We start from the raw sequence: 23858 nt of genomic DNA, 5'->3' as shown, positions 1-23858 counted from the left end.
AAAGGCAGTACATTCTTAACTTAGAAAGAGATGTTCCCATTATAAGCTATAAAGACAAAACACTCCCGAGAAGTCAACTCATTCACCCAGAAAGAAAAGATGTTCTCGTCCAATGTACGATCCATCCAACCTGAATTTGTGTTTTCGTACAGACCTCTGTCTTACAGAATGAGATGAGGACACCATGGGTGAGGAGTTAGTGGAACATACGACTCTCTCAGAACAAATACAGGACTCAGACTAAGACTCCTGTCCCATTAGCCTGTTTTTTTTTTTGTTGAAGGATTAGACTTTTCCAACCTCTGCCTGTGGTTGAGGCACACTGGGCATGGTGGCAAGGTACATCTGTATGCTGCTCCTGTAGTGCCTGTCAGACTGCCTGGCAGCAGGAAAAGGCATAACAGCACATGAGTTGGAAATTCCTGGAAATTACAATAATTTCCCCTTTTCAAAGAACCCAAGGAATGGGGACTGGGAGAACTGCCACAGTCCTCTGGACCAAACCATTCAGCAAAACAAACATTGTTTTCACTTTGGGGGTGATGCCGATACCCCATACTATCCATATATCATGATGAAATTCTCCTACAAGGTATCAGTTCCCAGTCAGTGTTCAGAGAGCCATTGATCACAAGAACAAGACAATGCAAGAAATAACTATATAGTTCTATTTAATACACAGCACTGGGCTTCTCTTAGGAGGGATTCATAGCCTGGTTTCCTCTTCCAAAATGCAGAAATGATGTGGAACTTGTCAGTCTTAAAAATCAGAAACCCTTTATGCAATACACTTTGCAAAAGTGAAATGGTTTCATAACATGCAAAGTTCATCTCATAAAATAAAGAGGAAGATGTAAGATTGAAGGCACTGATTCCTCACTATCTATGTATAAATGTGTAATCTGTTTATAGTAAAATGGGGAAAAATAAATAATTTCAAACCCTACGACTAATGGATCATCAGTAGGCTGCACAAACTCAGAGTAAGAAAATTACAAGGCAACTCAGAGTTAGAAAATCACAAGACAAGGAGCAGCAGAGTGTCAGATGTGTTCAGGAAAAGAAACCCAAGACCAATCCAACAAAAAGAAATCCAACCAAAACCAAAACAACAAAACCAAACAAAGACCAAGATACCTACCTTCCAAAGCCCAGGCACACAGGGAAATTGAATTCTGACCTTTTCTTCAACTTTACATTAGTAAATTTAGACCAAATTGCCTGGTATCCTGCTTAAAAAGTAAAGATATTTACTCCAAATGCTCTGTATAGGGCTTTTTTTATTTTCAATTACACTTACCTCATAGCTTCCCCCACATGTAATATGTAGAAGGAGGTTCAGAAATAAAATCTGCCACAGAGAACGATGTCATTTTTATATTCTGAAGGGTTTTCCAGGCAAAGATAGCAGCTTCAGTCTCTGAAAAACATTATTTTTCAAGACAGTCACATTCAGGAGAGGAAGGAGTAGGTAAACACAAGTTGCAGTCAACCCTCAAATATCCTAGGGAAATTTTCCTAGTGCCACCACATATCAGCATCCCTCCTGCAGATCAACAGCCTTGAATCTGCAACATGGGGCACACAGAATCACAAAGGTTTGAAAAGTCCAACCATAACTCAGCACTGCCAAGTCCACCAGTAACCCATAACACTTTCAGGGACAGGGATTCCACCATTTCCTTGGGCAGCCTGTTGCAATGCCTGACCACTCTTTCAGTGAAGAAATTTTTCCTAATATCTGATCTAAACCTTCCTTGGAGCAACTTGAGACCATGTCCTCTTGTTTTGTCACTTGTTACCCAGGATAAGATACTAACCCCCACCCTGCTACAGCCTCCTTTCAGGGAGTTGTAGGGAGCAATAAGGTTTCCCCTGAGAGTCCTTTTCTCGAGGCTAAACACTCCCAGCTCCCTCAGCTGCTCCTCATGCTCCAGAGCCTTCCCCAGCTCCGTTGCCCTTCTCTGGACACGCTCCAGCCCCTCAATGTCTTTCTTGTTGTGAGAGACCCAAAACTGAACACAGGATTTGAGGTGTGGCCTCACCAGTGCCCAGTACAGGGCGACAATCACTGCCCTGTCCTGTAGGCCACACTGTTCTTGATACAGGCCAAGATGCCATTGGCCTTGTTGCCCACCTGGGCACACTCTGGCTCACGTTCAGCTGCAGCTGACCAGCATCCCCAGGTCTTTTTCTGCTGGGCTTCCAGCGACTCTTCCCCCAGCATGTAGTGCTGCAGGGCTTTTTTCTGCCTCTAGTGCAGGACCTGGTACTTCACCTTGTTAAACCTCATACCACATACAGCACACCACACCAAGCAGGTCTTGATCAAAACCAGGTCACTGGCTAAAAATCTGTTCTATTGACAAAAATCTGCCCACAAGTTTCCCTTAAACGTAGTCAATTAGGATCTCACAGCCTAATTTACATGGATTTCGTATGATCTTCCACTAATATGGATAAATGAGAAACAATTAAACGAGTGATGGAGCCAGAAGATTAAAATCAGCCAAGAAGGAAGGTTAGCATACTGATATTTGTACTATCCAGCATGGCTTCAGTTCATTAGGCAGTAGGATCTCTTCCTGCACATTTGCTCGAGATCGATTATAAGGCATTTGCAGGAGGCCCAGTGTACATTCATCAGCTGTTGAATAGCCACATGAGGCTATGCATATACAGCACTGATCCTGGAATGGAAGAATTTATAGCTTTTCCCTTTCCTTTCCTTTCCTTTCCTTTCCTTTCCTTTCCTTTCCTTTCCTTTCCTTTCCTTTCCTTTCCTTTCCTTTCCTTTCCTTTCCTTTCCTTTCCTTTCCTTTCCAATTTTTTATTAAATGCAGCAGTCCCTAAAAATAGAATTACCCTGAATACAAGATGACCTTGGAATTTTTGTGTATTTATTTTACTGCATGAAGATTACTTCCTACCTCCTTTCACCACCCCCACCCTACTCCTTGCTCATCCACTCTCTACACATTTCATCCTTCAATCAAGATTTCCATCTCAGATTTCTTGACCTTTCCTCCCTCCTATTGAATATCTCCACTTTTCTCACCTTTAGATAAAGTGTATTCTGTCTCATACCTATCCTATGTCTTAAACTGTAGAACTTTAACCCTCCTACTCCTGCTATTTTTCTGACTGTGTTGTGGAGGAGGTGTTGGAATCATTGCAATTATCCCTGGTGAAAGCTTTGTCAGCTGGCTTTCCTGAGCATGAGTCATCATCTCCCAAATCACCTCTTCCCAACTCTTTCAGCAAAGTGAGATTTATCTAACCGTGTTTGAAATATATGGGGCAGAAATGGGGAAAACAAACTGAACCCATGAAGTTTGAGTTATACTTAAGTAAACTGTATCAAGGACTGAAATCCACTGCCTTAGATGTCCCATGGCCATTTGATAAAAGAATCTGCTTCTGCATCTCTTATGAATTATTTTATAATACAACTTCCACAGGAGGAGTGGAGGGGTCCCATCTCAGGCAGTTACACTATTTGAATAGTGTTTTTAAACTAGGAGATGTGAGACCACCGTTCTCAGAAGCACAGTATTTGACAAATACTAGCTGCTCAGTACAATCAGGTGCCTTGAGTTACCAGCAGTATATTTGACCTAAACCTGACAGATTTAAAACACTGCTAAAGACCAAGTTACTTTATACCTGAAGAGGAATGGACACAACTTTCATCTATTCCCATGAAAAGGACCATTGTAATTGTATTTTAACTTCTGTCCTGGTTTCAGCTAAGGTAGGGTTAATTTTCTTCTTAGTAGCTGGTACATAGCTGAGTTTTGAATTCAGTATGAGAATAATGTTGATAACACTCTGTTTTGGTTGCTGCTGAATAGTGCTTACCTCAAGTGAAGGACTCTTCAGCGTCTCATGCTCTGGCAGTGAGGATGTTCCCAAGAAGATGAGAGGCTGCATGGCAGGGACAGCTGACCTGAACTGACCAAAGGGATGTTCCACACAGGTGTGTGATACTTACAGTTGCTTGCTGGGGTTAAACTATGACAGCTTTTTACCAAGCACCCATGACTGGATATCATAGGACCATGGGCTATGCCTACATGGCATGACCAGTGCACTTAGGTCATAATGTCTTGTAGCAGCAGCTTTTTTAACAAAGACAAAAAGCATGCCCTGATCTATCAGCCTAACAGGGGTGGTATCACATGCTTCATAGGATCTATAGGTTACCAGGCTTTTGGTGGGCAGAAAGGACAGCCTGTTCTGCTCAGGGAAAGAGCCAAATCGTTGCCTGCTCTCTCTGAAGCTGAGCTCACAGTACAATGCTGGCGTGCTTTGGAAACCTCTGGGTGCACACAGCAGCTGAGCTGTTTCAGATTCCAAATTTCAGGTTCAATCAAGTTAACCAGCAGCAGAAAACAACATGTGGTTCTTGGAACCACGTGATTTAAGAGCCTAGGTCTTGCTGTAAGAGTTTCAGTCCCTCCGGAAACAGTTTTCTAATAGTTTTACATTCCTTTTCTATCAGACAGTTTTATTGGAGTGCAGTGAGAAGCGATCCCTTCCTAATCACAAATGTAACCTTCAGTTGACTGGCTTCACTGGAGGGCTGTGGACCTACATCATCTCAGGCTGCCTCTGGCACCTCTAACATTTACAGGCTTTAAGGTTTTGTAGAAGCTGCAGTTGTCTCTCTGCAGATCTGTGTCTATTCAGACTGATAATAATGAGAATGCTTGAGGTTATTAGAAAATCTAGATAATAACCTCAAAATATATCACCTCTGGTTAACAAATAGCTTCTCTGTAGTCTATTAGCTATTTATTAGCATAACAAAAATTAATTAGGAATTAGCTAATTAATGCACTCAAAAAAACTCCCCATAAAATGAGAAAGATAAATGAAATTTATGTTTTACCTATTTTGTTAAAGGGTAAACAGATATATCATGACAATTATTAAGTCTGTTACTAATTAAAAAACAACGTTTGCAATGATAATTTCTGATGTTATTTTACATTTGATTGGTTTTTACTAGACTAGGCAGGCTTTCAAATCTGTGAGCTAATTTTTGTTTTCCTTGTTTTTCTCTCCTCCTCCTTTATGTTTGTGATTCCTATCTTCATCATAACCACCAGCTATTTTCCGTATTCCACTACTTTGTACGGTACAAAGACTTATTTTTAAAAAACACTTTCTTATATAATGCCATATCCCACATTACTCTGCAATGTAATTTCACTCAGCAATGCCAAAGCTACACAGCATGAAGGAAGGAAAACAATGAATTACAGCATTTTCTGGGTCTGACTGAAGAAGCAGAAGATTAGGCTGGAGACCAGAGGGAAAAAGGAAAAAAAAATTAAAGTCACAGATTAAGGAGAAAAGATATACTTTCATATGCAGGGGGGAAAAAAAGGAAAGCAAATGTAGGAGTAGGTTTTTAAAAATTTGCTACCCCTAAATTTGTGCAATCTATCCTACCTCCAAAAAGCCTTCAGTTTGCTCATTCGAAGATTGATCTGAAGGTCTTCAGTATCAAGAGACACTGATCTGGGGATTAGCAGGCTTAATCAGTATGGAGTGGTTTATTAAATAATATTAGTCCTACTTAGACTATAGATTTTCTGGGCAGACGATGTCAGAAACATAAAAGCAAGACAAGGATTAGGGTAAAATCTTCTGGGTAATGGGGAATGCTATTGAACTCTCAAAGAAACACCAAGAAGGGAAGAAAGCTGACAGTTCCAGGAAATTTTTCAATCAAAGATTTTTTTTCATAGAGTTTGAAGGCAAATGGATTTTATCTAGGTCTGGTTGTATGTTGGTTCAGACTATGGAAAAATTTATATCTTTTAGAAGACTGATGCAAAGCATGTGAATTTTACTGGGGGTGTTTCTATTGATTTTAATTGGCTTGGATCAATTTTTAAAAGCTCAGCAATATTTCTCAACTGACAAGCAAATGGTGGATTACCCTTCACCAACCACAGCCCTGTTTAACCTCCCCTCTTTTTATTTTTTTTTTCCTATTTTGTGATAAAAGATATTTGGTGTTGACAGCCAGACTCTCAGTACACCAGAAAGTTGGGAGAAAGAAAGCTCCTCTGCACAGCTCTGCCATTCATTATTTTAGTGACACACATAACACCTTTGCTAAAATCATTGTTAGCTAGAAATTTCACTGTATAAAACTGTAAAGGGAATAATGTAGTATCTGAAATTATATAGAACCAATTGTCATGTTCTTGGGTTTACTTGGTAAATTGGCTGATTGTAGATAATATTAACACTTACATGATGAACCTGGACCAAGTTCATCCTTTTCCTACTTGCATACCTTCCCAAGAGGTGGGGCTGCACTCAGTGATGTTCCAACACCTTAACAATTATGTGATTTTATGAATATTGCTAGTGGTCAATAAGGATGGGTACTAACTCCTTTACCTTACTTGGAATTTAGGTTACACTGGAGGAAATAAGTCCCTTTGTTTTCCTGAAGGGGGAATATGACTATCTGTTACGGGACATCACGCACCATGGAATCATGGTATGGTCTGTGTTGGAAGGGATTAAAAATCATCTCATTCCAACCCCCTGCCATGGGCAGGGACACCTCCTGCCAGACCAGGTTGCTCAGAGCTCCATCCAACCTGTCATTGACCACTTTCAGGGGTGGGGCATTCACAACTTCTCTGGGCAACCCATGCCAGTGTCTCTCTGACATTTGTCAACACTTTTATATTTATATTTTCTGCAATAAATATGTTATACCAACTCTTACAGCATATTTTTGTGTAGGAAGCCTCAAGTTAGGGCAATGGCATTCTGGCAGTACAAGTAATTTTTTTTTTTACATCCATCTTTTAAATTGTAAATTTAAAATTTAATTTAATTTTCTCAAGTTAAAAAGGAATGGAGGACACCAAGTCTCTCTAGAGTATGGGTGAGTTTGAGATTCAAAAAAATAACATCCCTGGGTCTGAAGGCTATCAGAAAAAAACCATGAATATATAATCTTCTGAGAAATACAATAACCTAAGCCTGCCAAGGTTCTGACTTCTTTTCTGTCCCTTTGAACCCTTTGGTTTTTTAAAAAAATTTTCACTTTTATTTAAATCAACCATGCTTCCCTTTAAAACATTTATTTTAATAAAACTTTCCAATTCTCTGAGTTTTCTGAGTGCTCTCAACTTCGGCTTAATATTTTAATGGAATACTGCCTGAGCCCTGAACTCCATCACTCTGAAGGGTGACGAGGATAAATATGGAACTTAATGGTGGATAACTGACTTTGATGCAGTTTCATCAATCAGAAAGAGATAAACTACTTTCTCCTCTTGCAGTAACCCTTTTTAAGAAAAATGTATTGATTTTTTTTTTTCATCAGATAGACATATTAACCAGCAACCCACACAATGCATTCTTCTGTCTTCAGGGGCATTTTGAACAGAGATCGATTTTTTTTTTGGCTCTATGGGAAAACAGTCACTATTGAGTGATAAACTCAAAAAAAAAAAAAAAAAAAAAAAAAAAAAAAAAGCCTTCCCTCCTGCACTGCTGCCAGAAGCACAGAATTACCATTCACCAAACTTAATTTATAAAAATAAGAAAAAGAATACTTCTGCCCCCACCCCAACCACAGGAATTCATGGTAGGAAACTAGATACATTAGCAAAATTAAAGAGAGAACTATATTTGATTGCTGTAATCTTCCATTAATGAGCCTATCTGTACAGTAATTGGGTGATACAGCCCACTCAGGTCCCTTTGTGACTGATCATTAAAGGTCCCATGGCACTCATCACGAGGGTAGACTTACCCTCCCTGTCCTTGCCAAATTCAATCACAAGTGATAATTTTCTGCTGCCTATCTGTATTTTCCCTGCAGTTTTATCTGGATAAGATTCTGCTTTTCATTTCCTGTACCAAAACTGTTGTATGATGTTTCTGTGTGCTGTTAGAGAGCTGCAGTTTTCCATTCTGAAGATTACAGTACCAGGTGAAATTATTTTTGTATTATGGATATGACAAAATGTACTTAGGTGCATAAGAATAGATCTATTTAGTGGACGGGTTCTCAGCTGAAAAGCGGGACTACAACAAGACAACTGCTTTTTCCTGTTTTGATGACTCTAATTTAGAAACATTGCCACTAGAGCAGAATTCAACCTGTGGAATCAGCATTATTTGAGAAGGTGCTTAAGCAGAAGGAAACAAAATTAAAACCAAAAATAGTGGTTGCACAGCATTGCCAAACTATCAGAGCACCATGGACAGGTGACGTTTTAATGTACCTGTACACTTCCAAAAAAATATACTTGTTATATGGACTTCTACAATTTTAATATAGAATGACAATTATGTCTAGAAAAGTTAATTATGTTGGATAATAAAATTATAGCCAATGTAATGGTAATTTCTAATGCATGCCATGTGGTCTTCCCAAAGGAAAGACTGGAAACTGGACTTTAGTCCTGCCTCACAATATAGCCTAGTTGTTAAGTTCTTGACTTCAGTACAGCCTCATAAACCATATGTAGCCTAAGACATGGTAGATCCTAGTAAAATATTTACTATGTATTTATATTTATAATACATAAAATATATATTATATATGTTGTTTATTATATTTACCTACCCCCTGAAGGAAGGCAGAATTTTTAAGTACAGTTTTTAAATAAAATAGCCTCATGTAATTTCCGAAGTAGTTTTTTCCTTTGCAAGACATTTTGCTAAAACCATATCACAAAAAATGAATCTGTTTGGAAATTTTTATTCTGTTTTCAGGCAAATTATCCCTTAAGATTCTATCAGGTCATCTTTTCTTCGTGGAATTTTTGCTGCATTACCATCTTATAAATTAAAACATCTCTAAAAATTTACCAGTTTTGTGTTGAAAAGTCCCCATGGTGCTATAGCAACACGTCTTAGATTAACATACCATAACCTCATCCCAGCCATGAAATGGCATCACATGAATAGTTATACAGCACAGCTGTGAAGGCAGAGCAGAAACTAGAAGAAGGAGCAGTTTGTATTAGCATTTCCACCAAAAAAATGCTGTCAAATTGTATGGCAAGTAAAGGGCCAGATTATGAACAGCAGCTCTTGAAGTACAGTAAAATATGGGATGCTGAAGATAAGGAATACAACAAAGCAGAGGTGCTATTGTGTTTTCTCACTTCTTTTGGATTATTAGGAAGGGAAGCAGGTCCAAAGGCCAGGCTCATAAGACTAAGAAACCCCAAGGGGGATGTTTGACAAGCTCCTCAGCATTATTAAAACTTGCTTTGCACTATTTTTATTCCCCTACCTACTTTCACCCTAACTGATCAGCCACTTTACACAAGCAACACAGGTGACAATAAGATGTGCCAGACACACTTGAATCAAGTGACAGAGGATGAAGAGGAAGAAGGAAGGGAAGCCTTCTCAGAGCCCTTTCAATCTGTTAGAAAGATTTAGGGGGCCATAGGGAACCATGCCTGGTTCAGAGGAAGTTCCTCTCCAACATATTTATGCAGCTGCCCATACCCTGCATTGGTGAGACTGGATGCTGGTTATACCTCTGGGGTGTAATACTGAAATAAATGATTTCTTGAGATGGCTTACAAATTATTAGTCAAAATAATTTCTTGGTTTCGTTCACTTTTGTTAATAAGGGGATAAAGAATCTTCAGGCAAGATTTGCACTCTGTATTCCCCACTCTAGTGGGAAGACTTAGTCAAGCAGGTCTTGAGTGAATTTTCCTTTATGGATTGACTGGGTTGAAGAAAGCTAAATAGGTGTCTCACTCAAAAACATATATCTGGGGTAAAGTTAAGCTTGGACATATACCATGGGATCTTGTGGCCCAAAGCCCCTCCCTGTTGGGATGTTTTTTGGTTGGTTTGGGTTTTTTGGTTGTGGTTTTTGCTGGGTTTTCTTTGTTTTTTTAAACTCTACCCGAGATTATACAACTTTATTTGCACTTCCTTTGCAGTAGCTTGATAAGAAGCATTAATGTGTGAAGGTAAACAAGGCAAATTTATGCACATAGCATTCCCTGCTTGTTCTGCAGTGCTCTGATACATTGCACATATCAACAGAAAAACATTACATAGTTCACAAATAGTGTTTTTACTTAGGACCATCATTACTATTCATATTGTATCAGCAATGGCTAGGAAAACCTGCCTATGGAGTCCATCCTGCCAGTTATTATACCAGCAGTATTGACTCAGGCAACACTTTGAATTTAAGAGGAGTCAAATAAATGATGTTGAGAGTGCAATTGCCCCACTCCTTGCAAACAGACCTAGTTATGCCTGCTAATTTCGACCTCTGAAACAGGCTTTTGTGCCAATGGGGCTGGGGTTATTTGAATTCACTAAGGCAGAAGTGGTTAACTCTCTAGTTCACTTTTGAAGGCAGATATTGAATGACCTTTCAGTGCTCCCCTTGCTGTCATGTACATGTTATGAGAGGATTAATGCCTAAAACTTACCTGCTGACCTACAGTCAATACCTACAATGACACCTAAAATGGTCTCTGTAGCTGGCCAACATGACAGGTAGTTTTGTATTCTAGTAGAATTCCTCCTGCTTCTAATTTATAAGCTATACTAAGCCTTTTTTAGATATTAATAAAAAAATACAAGGAAGCAGAAACAATGGAATAAGTTACTTTAAAAAACCCTGTAATTCAAAAGTGCTTTCAAAAATCACTGAGGTTTGTATGTACATAATTAGAAAACACATACTCCGAAATAATTCCATACTCTGGCAAACAGTTCTGACATTCTAGCCACATAGGACCTGAAACCATCTGTTCAACATTAGTTTCTTTTTTTTTCTTAAGAAAAGACAAAATAAGTGACACAAAATTTTTTTATTGTAATTTTACTCTGTAGGAGAATAAAAGTGTTGGATTTTTTTACCCATTCTAATGAAATGCAATCCATTAGACTAAAATCCAAACGTTTGTCTGAAATGATAGCTTTTACTTGTTGGTATCTGGGAAGAACTGAAGCTATTGATTTTTACATTTAAGAATCTTGTCTTTTGAGGGGCAAAGGGTATCCAGGCTGCTGGAATTTACTCTGCTTAAGCAGAGAGTGACTTGAAATAATATAATATTTTTTTTATTAATTTCAGAAAACCGGAATTTCAGAACCTGCTATACACAAATCACATTTCATAACTACAAGAGAAAAAACCATCCTCAAATTCAGAAGAGACTAATTCACCACCTCCACTGAGATTTTTCCTTAAATTATTAAAATGCTCAACAGGAACAAGCAGAGGAAAAGAATCTCTCTTGTATTTATTCCTCAAACCTCTTCAGAAGATTTAGCTTGCAAAATGGTAAACTTGCAAACTAACTATTTGGCTGGAAGGGAATCAATGTTGAATAAACTGCATCAAGTAGTTTTGCTCTTCAGGTACACCACACCTAGAATTAATTACCAAAGTAGGCATCTAATATAGCAACATGAGCACTTCTGCACCACTGTAAATCTGTGGCATAGTTATCTGCAGAATCAACCAGAAATTTGATTTCTTCCCTTCAACAGAAGTAACTTGGAAAAGTGTTTCAAATGAGGAAGCATCACAGAATTGGTTTGCTTTCCTACTAACACCCTGGAAAATTCCAGTTTGTTTGTACGGGAGACAGCAGTGCCTGTATAAAGAGGTACACAGGGTAAAGAGAATTTCCCCAGCACATCCCCTTTATTACACTAATCAATTCCAGCTATAACACACTTAAACAATACCAACTTCTAAAGAACCCAGGCGTGAGAATTAGACATCTGGCAGTGAGTATTTAAGAGACATACACCACTCTTCCCCAGAAATGTCTGAAGAAAACCAGCCAAACAAGACAAAAATGGTTATTAATTCTTGTGGTTTAGATTTTGTAATTGTTCAGCATGGTATGAATTAGTACATATGAACAAAGAGTAAATCCTTATAATGTTTGAAGGACTTGACAGTGGAATTTGGTTTAGGACTGAACAGTTGGGGGGTTGAATAATAAGTTTGTCAAATGTGTTGCTTATGGTTGATAAAAATAAATTAAAAGTTTTACGTTTAATTAAGTAAATAATGAGAAAATGAAAAATTAAAGCATTTTGATTTGATCCTATAAAGAGCTATTTAAATATCTGAAAATATACACCAGTTTGATGTACAAGAGAAAACAACAGTAACAAAAACATTTTCAAAATAAGTTGTTTATATTAAATTATTTAGATGGGAAAAAAAGGGTAAGACTTTTTCCACTCTGACTAGTTACCCTGTCCTTTCTCTAATTTGTAGATTTTTCTGGTTAACAGCCAAAATTATCAGCTCTTTGAATACCTTGTATGCCAATGCAGCTTTTAGACCAATAGCTACTTTTCCCATAATAAATCATTCCATGAGCAGCAGTGCTAATAAATTTGGGAGTCTACTAACCTGAATATTCCATTTCTGAATGCAACTCCAGTTTAGCACACCCAGCTGTCCTTTTCTTAATGTTGGGTATTTCAACCCAATAGCATCATCAGTTGCAGCCTTTATCTCCCAACATAATGTCTCCTTCTTCACCTTAATGACATCTTTACCCTTCAATGCTCCCCACTTCCCAGCTGAGAAGGTCACAGCACAGGTCCATGGCTGTCTTGAGGGATGGACTTGCAGACTTTGGCCTCCCAGCAGGACAATCACTACACACAAGTGGATTAGGGAATTTTTGAGCCCAGACCGAAGATGACAGCTTAGGGAGGGCCCTTACTCTAATTACTGATTATCTTTCACCCTAATTTTCCCTCTCACAAAAAAACCCTTACTCCCTTCTTACGTTTTCGTAATTCCTTCAAAAAAGAGGACGGAGACATGAAGTCAGTGATATCTGATACAACAGACTCGTGCCTGCATGACAGATTATTAGAGAACTTCAGTTTACAAAACACCACATAATTAAATGCACAGATGATAAACAATATTAAAAACAAAATTAAACTAAAGTAACGTACTGCTTCACGACACCCTTCCTAGAGCTGAATGACAGAATGAAAATTCACTACATATGTTGTTCAATATGTATTGCTGCTTACTGTCAGACCTGGCAATATACTATTCAATTAATACCTGCAATACATTATTCAGCCAAACGTACAGCTGTTTAACAGTGAAAAAGAACCCCAACAGTTTCTAAACATATTTTTAAATGAAATCCAGAAATACAATTCATAACATATTCAACAAATGCTGTCTAACTAGCTTTCCTATGTGCACAGCTATTTTTTTATATTCTAGATACCTATGCTTTTTATTTCCTAATAACAATCCCCAGAAAATAACTTTCCATTTAATCAGTCACTTAATATCAAAAGAATATTATTTTGTTTTTCCATTTTGAAACAAACAATCACAAAAACACAAAAAAGCCTCCACAACAATAAAAAAATACCCAACAAACAAAACTGAACAAAAGTTCTAGAAAACAAACCACAGAAGTGACATGGAACTTTTTGACTGTTTAGGACGCAGATAAATCTCAGCTGAGAAAACCATAATATTGCACAAGCATTTTTAACTACAGCCAAAACATTGCTGTTTTATCAACACTGTTATAGTCACAAATCCAGAACAACACAACACCATATGGGATGCTACAAACAAAACTGGCTTGCATTTGGCCACAGGGCAAGTTATTTATGTATTTGAATCCAGTCATGTCCTGATAAATGCTAAGGCTAGTGTAAAATCCATGCCAACACATTAAAATAAATGTCACAACAATAAGGGGAAAATAGCAAGGTTAAAGTGCTGGTGGTCTATTGACCTTACAGCTATGACTTTTACCAAACCAGCTGTCTTTTGTAAAGCTCAGGATTGCAAAGAAAGAATTTAGAGAAATCAAGCAGTCCGCAGAAAATCTGGGACTAAGAAAAACCCAAAAGCCTTTAGACTTACAGCTTTTTTCCCACAGGACACCTCCAGCCCTACTTAGTCCCTACTTTGTTGTTTGAGCAGCAGGGACAAGAATTAAAACTCACTCAAGCAGTTTGAACCCCCAGGTGATATCAGGACTTAGGTTACTGCTGCAAAGAAGCCTTTGAGCTTCACCTCCACCACAGGTGTGCTGAGCACTACTTTGATGAGACAATTTCAATAATATTCTGACCTGAATGTAGTCCATGGGAGTTTTACCACTGATTTTAGGAGAGCCAAAATTTCATGCAGTGAGTTAGTATAATTTAGAATAGTGTTGTAACTTGCTGAGAAGCTGATTCAAAATACAATGAAACCAAGGGGAGCTGTATTTAATCAAGCTTAATCCAATTACTTAATAGTATTTAATAGTATTTAATAAATTTTAATCAAAGGTAATCAAATTTCTAAGGTTTTTTTTCTAGGGGCAAAACCTATTCCACTCTAAATGGTGTATTATGCAAAGTTTGATGATATTATGAGATACCTTTTAGCTCTTTGTATATAAGTCTGTGGCAAGGGTTTAGTCTGTTTTCTTAAAGGGTGATTTCATTTTTTTCCATAGATAAAAGGAGAAAAAAGCCTACCACCCCTAATTATTAAGTTATAGAAACTTAGTTGTGTTAAATGGGTAGGATAGTTCCAGGACTTCTGCCTTCCCATATGAACTAAGACAGGTGAAGCATAAACATCTTTAAATGATCTTACTCAGTATTTGCCCTTTATCAGAGTTGGATGCCCCTTAAAGGTCTAATATTTATTTTATTAAAGTTCAGCAGCAATTAACCACTCCACATGTAGGCAGACAATCCAGTTTTCAGTTACTGGACTTTAAAAGAGATATTGTGTTTTTCTAACTTTCCTATTTTATTCCTGCACAAAACAGTTTTTTTATTTTTTTTCTTTTTGGAACCACTGTGTATTAAAGAATTTCATGACGGAAAACAGAATAGTCTAAAGGTTTTCTGAAAAATGTATTTCCTATAATTATGTTACAGAAATCATGCTATTAAACCAGAATTAAAAACTTCTCATTTAAAAACACCTGAAACTAAATTATTCTTAGCTAAAAAGAAAACTATTTGAGGCTGCATTCTGCAGAAAAGGCTGTTATTGGACAATGTGACTTAAGTCCTATGAGCAATTTAGAGGGTATTTAAGAGGTAACACCATGCAGTATCACCATCACTACAATAAGAACAGAACACTCCCATATCAGAAATACCCTTCTGTTGATTTCCAGACCAGATTCTGACTTTGCCATTGTTACTTGAGGACTGGACACATCAAAGCACAAGTTTTGTCTCAGTTCTGCTCTCCTTCCTCCTGTGTGTATTAATGGGCCAAGCACCAGAGATATCAATCATTTTTAGAGGTATTGAGGCTCTTCTGTGCTGTAAGCATTAAGCAATAATAAAGAGGATAATATCAGCTATGTACTCTTTAAACATCCACCATACCATTAATTCAGAAAGTAAATAAAGCCATATAAATTAAATAAGCTTTTATGATTAACAAAACATGCAAATATGGTAATCTTATTAATGTGGCGAAAGGCAGGATTTGAATTTCACAGAGAAAGAAATCAGGCAGATTTATTTTCAGATTGAAAGTAAACAAGTGGGTTTTATTTTTCTCTGCTCATCTAAATTGAAGTTTCTCATCTAAATTGAAGTTTCTCTTCCTGGACTGTTCAAAAATTAAGTTAACATCTGAGTCAGCAAACTTTCAAATCGATTCTAGAACTTGCTGTTATTTTTCAGGCCCTGGAAATGTTATAGCTGATGGTCCTTGGGCATTTTTTGCTTGTCTTCAGCATTCAAGATGTTATTCACCATTTCAAGAGGTTATTCATCCCTCCTCAGAGGCCTCCTCTGATCTTTGTCGCTGCTAGGATTTTACTTCCTATTTGAAGGCCAATTGCCCTAGGAAGCTGGTTTCACAAGGAATGGATAAAAGTCTCACGCAGTCTCATTTGGGGAGACCTGTGTCAGAAGAACAGGAAGAGGCCGAGCATCTCCAGGCGTTGTTTTCTTCCACTCCCCAAAATTAACATCGCTTAGCAGGAAGAAAAGCATTCACTTCATCTGTCACGACAACATATCCAAAAAATGTGTTTCTAGCATAAGCCACTAATTTCTCTGTGCAAAAGCACTGAAAAAACAAACAGCTTCCAAACACAAATTGTTCCTGGATGCTCTAGTAGAGAAAAATCACCAAAGCTGGATGGTTGCTTTTTACAAAACTTCATTTGCATGACATTGGAAAAAGCAAAGAGAGTGCCAAAACTCTGTTAAATAACATACATATGGTTATGAACTAAGTTTGGCTACTTTATCAGCCCAGAAATAATGTGTCATAGGAATGTTGACTGAATTCAAAGAATATTATCTTTTTATTACATTTTATATTAATATGTTTAAGAAATAATGCCTTCTTTTAAAAATAACATCTAGTCTACAGAAAAAATAGTTTTTATTGGAAACATGTAAATTCAATAATGATTTTTTAACATTTCTGCATTCACATATTCAAATTAACGTAGAGATGTTCCTCAGTTTTTCTAAAATACAACAGTAGGGGACAGCACTTCCTAAAGCAGGATCGCCTTTGAAATTCGTTATGATTTGGTAATTTGGGTAGATGATTTTATTCTATTCACAAAAGGCAAGTTGGAATTAATATTAAAAATAAATAATTTTAAAATTAGGACATATTGAAACAATGTATGCGATATTTTTATTGCAGTTCATTTTGTAAAATGGATTTAATAAGAACATTATCAAACCTGATTAAAATTGTGGTAAGTTAACTGCAACCATGGTTCTAAGTACTTTCCTGAGTTAGTAGCTAATGTAACACATATTAGCTTGTGCTCCTTGCATCCGCCTCTTACCTTTAATTAATTTGTTAATAGCTTTCTATCAATATAACTGAAAGATGGATAGGAACATTACCATCAGTAATAAAATGGAAAGCACAATAATTTACAGTAATTTAAGTTTTAAAATTTATCGTTTATATGTTAAAAAATTATTCATAAATGTGCAAGCTCTAAATGCATTCTCCCATTAATTATATCTCAGTAATAAAGCAGACATGAAAAATATTATTGATATTATCCAAGAGAGGGTGCAATGTTTCTTGAAAGATTTATTTCAGTAAGGCTTGCCACAGACTTCACATATGATCTTTATACTGTAATTAGACCCCAATCTCAGAAATTACTCAGGCAGCTGTTGGTGAGATCAGCGTGAGACAGTTGCCTAAAGAGGGAGCTGAAAGTTTAAATGCCATCATGCCTCTGACCCTTAATCTCTATGAGAAAGTTCATCAGAAAATTATACATTGAGTTTAATCTAATTACCAAGGCTCTCTTTTTAGTTCAGAATAAAAAGGCAGATGAAATGGCTCCCTCATTGGAATTTCTATCCATTGAACCCATGAATAAAAAATAAAAAATCTAATTAGTCCATTATTTTTGAATGCTTTTGGTCAAAGGTGAGATGAATTTCACCTTCAGTGCTTTATTTTTCGATCTTTAGCCAAGGACAGTAAGACAGGGATTCTGTGGCTGGCAGTCAGGTGTGGAGGAATTCTTGTCTGAGCAGCAGAGGGATCAGTCTGTCTATGCTGCTGATATTGGTCAAGGGGAGATGTCATTTCTCACAGCAGCCTTCCTCACTACGCATGGAGATGCATTTAGAAAATGTGTGAGGTCCATATACATTCTCATATGCTAAAATCAGGAAAGGTTTTATCCAATGTTCACATTTTTTTCCGTGATCTCCAAACTACTGCTTTGAACAAGATTTTCAAGGATATTCCACCTTTGGAGGACACAGATCAAAACATTGGTCTCTAGAATATTGCACGAGGAAGACACAGATTCTTCCTCCACATCCTCTCTGGTCCTGAGCTCATGCTCAAGGAGGAGTCAGGGGACCATGACTCCTATAAAAGATGTGACTCCTAATGCTGTCCTTATGGGAACCAGGTGCTGCGCTCATTTCAAGTGGATCCTGTGTGACTTACCATAAATCCATAGCAGTTGTTTTGCAGGTCCTGGTGAGGTACTCCCGCTCTCCATTTTATGAATAATTTGGTCCTTCATGACTCTTTTCCTTAAAGATGTTTTTCTTCTAGGCAGGTTGCCCAGAGTGATTATGGAACCTCCATCCTGGGAAAAATTCAGTGCTTAACTGTGTATGATCCAGGGCAACCTGATATGACTCGACACTTGCTTCTAAATGCAAAGCTGTCCCTGCCTTGAGTGGGAGCTTGAACCAAGTGACCCCCAGAAATCCTTTCACCCATTGTTGTTTTAGGGTTATATGTTTCTGCCTTTCTGTGAATTGTTAGTCTGTCATCCTACTCAGCTCACATTTTAATTTATCTGTTAAAAAGTGATGAGAGCTACTGACCTTTGAAATCAGTTCAGAACCCAGTGGCATTAAGACCCTCACTGCTTGATTCTAACACACACCAAAACTTATTCAGATCAAATTAACTCATACGTAGCTATGACTTTGTTTCAGGAAGGAGCATATAATTTGTTCTTTATCCCAATCCCTGTACATCTGTGCATTCAGCTGATATCTGTGGTAACTCAGAGTTGCATATCCGGAGAGATATTTCAGACTCTTTCTCTCATATGCAGAAACACTTTTATATTATTTCTTTCAAACATATCAAAACAGTTGTATTTTTTCTCTCTTACAAACCAAAGAATTCTCAGTAACTTTAACTCTTGCAGAATGAAGTGTGTAATTTGATCTGAATAAGTCTTGTTGGAATTTTTGCAGAGTTTTATCTTTTTGTTTTTAAAGATACCTTCAGCATAAGGCTTTTTTTTTCCCCCTGCCTAGAAGAACATATAAAGTGAATGAAAGCCAAAATAGACTTTAGTTATCACAAAGTCAGAGCAATTGCCTTTCAGGGACTGCCAATCAATGCCAATTTTAAACCTGCTTAGTGCCTCTGGTCCTTCAAGTATTTGGGGATTCTGAATTTTTAAGAGGTTAATGATTAGAAATATTAATATGCTTTAAACAAGATTTTATTTCATATGAAATTGTTGCTAACCTGAAACGATGTGCAAGTCTCAAAGTAAAAAAAAAAAAGAAAAACAAACCAACCACTTTCTATCTCGTAAATTCAGTATACAGTCAAAAAGAACTGAATTTAATGCAAGAAAACAGAGGTCTGTTTTATTTCTAACACTGATTAACCTTCCATTTAAAATGCCAAGCATTTTATTTCTGGTCATTGAATAATGACAAAGAAATGCTAAATTTTGTGATGGTTTTTTGTTGATATTTCAAATACATGTCCAGATGAACTTGAGATTCCTTCCCTCCCTTTTTATATTTAAGAATTGAAAGCTCACCAAAATCAAAACAAAGTTGGTCTTTTTCTTTTCCTCCATCACGTACAGTTGTGTTCTTATAGTTTCATAGTTCTAAGCAAAATGTGTTGGGGGTGTTATTGAATCAATTCCTTACAAAGAGCAACTTCTACTTTCTGTTGTCATTATAGATCACATTTAATTTCCTTCCTTCAGCAGTTTGAAGGTCACCAGTGCAAAGTGATGATTCCAGAGACAAAATCGTTTGAAAGCAAGTTCTGATAGGGATTTAGCCAAAGAAATATGTATTTTCCCTCTACAGAACACTTGAGATGCTATTGAGATTCACTGGTGTAGAACTGAAAAATGAAGGAGAATGAGACTGAAAATTAGTTGTTCTTTAACAGGACCAAATTAGATATCCATTAAGCCACAAATCAAAGAGAAATAAAATAGCCAAGACTAAAATTCCATCTTCATTCCACAGCAGAACTCAGAAACAAACAGTAGCAGAGAACAAATAGAAAAAAAAAAAAGAAATAAAAGTAGGACTTAGCATTTTATTTATATTGATTTTTGTCTATGAAGTGTCCAACTAAGCTAAGGAAAGTCAAAAGCACGGAAGAATATATCACTGTCAGGGTGAGAAGAAGTTAAGGAAGAAAGTTATTCTCACAACTATACGTTGTATAGACCAAGAGCTAGATGGAAATAAAGCATTTTAATGGGTATATCAGAATGATAAAAACTTTAATAATACATCTTTTCTGTACTAATAATCACTGAAGTCACTGATAATGATTTAATACTTTCCAGCTCATTATAAACCTAAGAGAATGTTAAATAATATGAATAAGGGAAAATAATATGATTTTGTATTCACAAACACTTTAACCAGCCATTAGAAATAATTTTATCTCCAAAGACATAAATGTACTATCTAAGGTACCTGTGTATCTCTTGAAAATATTGGAGACGCTTCTGGAAACTGGAATAATGTCTTTAATGCTGTTCAAAAAGGCATGAAGGATGATTTCCTTACTATAAAAGAAAACAGTGATATTTGAATAATCTGATTAATTCCAGCCATGAACTTAAATAGAAGATTTTTTTGTTATGTTGCAATTTTTGGCATGTTAACCTGAAGAATTATACTCTTTTCTGTCCCTCCACTTCTTGTTTTCACTTAGTCTTTTCTTTCTATTTGTTTAACCACTTCCCTTTCACTTGACTGTGAGGTCCTTGTGAACTGCATCACTTACCTAAATGAAATTTAGAAATATTTCCAATTTTTTGTAAGTCAGTATGTCAAAAAAGCACAATCTCAATGTCACTTGATGCTCCATTAAAATAGCATTAAAGTCCATGCTAAAGATTTAAGAATTGACTGACAGATCATGCAAAAAGCTTTTAAATGGAGAAATCAAAAATCTTCCATTCCCACTCCAAATTTGTAGTTGAGCTTTGTGGATCTGGTATATTCTTCTTCCTTTGGTGATCTGGACATATAAGATTTATAACCAGTAAAAGCTGTCTGTAACAGAGGTAAATTGGAAATAATTGAGAGGATATGACAGGTATATAAGATACAGCTTCATACAGAGATAGATGTTATCCTGGGAAGCAATTACCCCGGGAAGGATTTAAGGGCTGTGAGGGTAGGGAGCAACTAAAAAGTGTCCCCAGTGGAAGAAGGCTGCACAAAGGGCCAGAGATGGATGGATATTCAAACTAAGTAATGAGAGGGATGGAGGAATAACTTTACCTCAGTCAGTGGCATCACAAGATAGATGATGTAACACTGCACACCACTCTTTGTTCCCCATAAATAGTGACTCCTGTGTAACAACCACAAGAACAAGTCAGGGCCTGTGGGAAAAAAAGCCTTTTTAGCAAGTGACTGGAAGATTTCAGTTTATAATTTCTAGCAAAAAAAATGTAACTTTATTTTATAAATGTCTGCACACATAGACACGGAGAGACAAAATTAATGGATATTAATGAGATTTTTAACCTATACAACAAACATAATTTATAAATTATGAACTAAAATAAATAAGAGTGCTAGGAAATAACAAGTGAAAAGTCTGGAGCCTTCATCTTTCAGTAGTTTCATAATCAGAGAGGACTTTCCTGGAATGTAGGATTTAATAACACATATTTCCTTGGACTTCAGATAAAAATGATGTTCAATGGCCTAGGCATACAAAAGTATGAGAAAAATAGCCCAGATTATGTCATGTTCTTTTCCGTCCTTAACCCCTATGAAAGTGAATATCTTTACACATTCAGAACATTTTAGCAGTTAACATAGAATTTCTTGGAAAATACCTGCCTCAAAAAAAAAAAAAGAGGTAAAATATGGACCATAGTTACCAGACTAGTGTGAGATAGTACAACACTCCTGATGACAGACCTAACAGGTATATTCTGGGGAAAAGGCAGGCATCAGTGAAAAATATGTGTTAATAAATGTGCAAAAAGTCCTCAGCATCGAGGCATGTGATCCACTGAGAACATGATTTCCTCCTCAGAGTTCCCTGAGGCCACAGGATATTGGGATTGCATGGGCTCCATGCCATCTTTTGCCCACTTCCTTCAATGTCACCTGGCACCCACACAGCACAGAAGGAAAACAAGCCTCAAAGACTTTATTGTGACATTTGTTTTGATTTCATATGTATTGGAAGTCAGGTTCAAGGAACCTGCAGACACCACTTTGAAACATTATTTAGGAAAAAGTCTCCACTTTTCCCTGTAATTCTTTTGGCTCTTTCCAAAGAAGCTCAAAACCCCCTCTGGCCTTACACACTGAGATACAAGCTGTTGTTTCCCAAATATAAAGGCCTGGCACAATGGTTTTCTGAGCCAAGCTATGAACCTGATTAATGAACAACATTGATTTAAAAATAATTAGTACTTTCCATGATCTTGTTCCTGCTACAGTGGAGAGCTTCAGAGGGCTTCCTAGGTTGGTCTTTCTGCTGAAATTACCGACTAAGAAATGATTGTCTCACAAGCAAAAAAAAAAAGGAAATTAATTGATGCCTGCTGTAAGGCTTATTTAAAAAGTCATGGGCTAGCAATTCTATTATTTCCCCACAAAATGAACTGGAAGAAATGCAGCTAAGATGTTCACTGTAAAAACATTAAGGAGTTCCAGTCCTTGAGATACAGAACAATTCATGAAAGGAGATGTGAAACCCAGTATTGAGGTATGTACAAATCCTGCAAAAGAAGACAAACATGACTATTTTTTAAAAATTTCTTTCTTTGTCCTTTCTCCTAATATCTTTTTTTTTTCAGCATTGATTTAGAATTTAGGCTTTTGCACCCATATTCCACCATTCCCTGATTTAACATTAGTGTTGTGCTTCACAATTAGCAGTTTCTATTGCACTTTCTCTGACTGTACATGTATTTCCCTCTATTTCTTGAAACCAATTTTTTACTTCTTTCTAAAAAAAGCTATCTGTTTGCACTTTTCTTTACTTCCCATTGGTGTCCTGTACTTGTGCTCTTTGATAAGTTTAACAGAAGTCGTTACCAGAACTCCTCTCCTCTTACATATGCAGCACTCATGTGAAAGTTATATTTTGCTTGATCTACAGAAAGTTATTCAGCCTCCAGAGAGCGACAAACCAGAATAGAACAAAAAGTAGTCTGCTAAATTCTGTGAGGTTCTTTTCCCTTCTCCCTACTTATCCAGGGCTCCAGAATTTAACTACACCTCTGTCCTTGAAATACCAGTTGCTGTTCCTACACAGGAGTCAGAACCCTTTTTCAAGGCAACAGGAAAATTGGTGTGAGTTAATCCCATTCCCGGCTGATCTTGCCTGTCCCTTTGCCATCATCTCCTCAGTTAAACACATACAACTGCTTTTACAGCCACAAAATAAAAAACAGACCAGGATTAAAAAAAAATCCATCCTCAATTTAGAAAATTGTTTCTTTTCATTGATTATTTTCTTTGGTGGGACAGAGAATTGTCACTGGTAAAGGATCTGTAATAGAATGAAAACAAGAGTGTTTAAATAGATTTGTATCATTGTAACCTGTTTAATACTGATTACACTTAAACTTGATTCTTACTGGACTACTCCCAAAGGTTTCAGAGACATTACTGAGGTGAGAATGGCTGGGGGAAGTGGGTAGAACAGGAGAGAGGGGCAGGAAAGAGAGGTAGAGGTGTCCAAAGCTGATTTTTTTGTCATTTTACAATGGGAAAAAGATTATAACTTAAAGCAAAGGTTTTGATCCTGGTGTAATATGCAATAAAAGTTACCTTAAAAAAAAAGGCTACAGTTTTATCTTAAATATACTATTAATTTACCTTGCTCAGAACAAGGAGGAACTAAAAAACCTGATGGTCGCATCAGTAGCCCTAGGATTTGGCTGATTGTCAAAAAAAAAACCCCACAAAATGTTTGCTTCATCTGAACAGTCAAAATCATGAAAGCCAGTTGTAAAGACTGATAGATTAAAAACAATAAATTGTGGAAGTAATAAAATTGTCACAAGGGAAAGACAAAAGGAAGATTTAATGAGACAGAATGGACAAGCAAGTAAATT

Source organism: Neopelma chrysocephalum, unplaced genomic scaffold (genome assembly GCF_003984885.1).
Source record: "Neopelma chrysocephalum unplaced genomic scaffold, ASM398488v2 Primary Assembly neopelma1_87, whole genome shotgun sequence".
NCBI lineage: Eukaryota > Metazoa > Chordata > Aves > Passeriformes > Pipridae > Neopelma > Neopelma chrysocephalum.
This window is presented reverse-complemented; position numbering follows the sequence as displayed.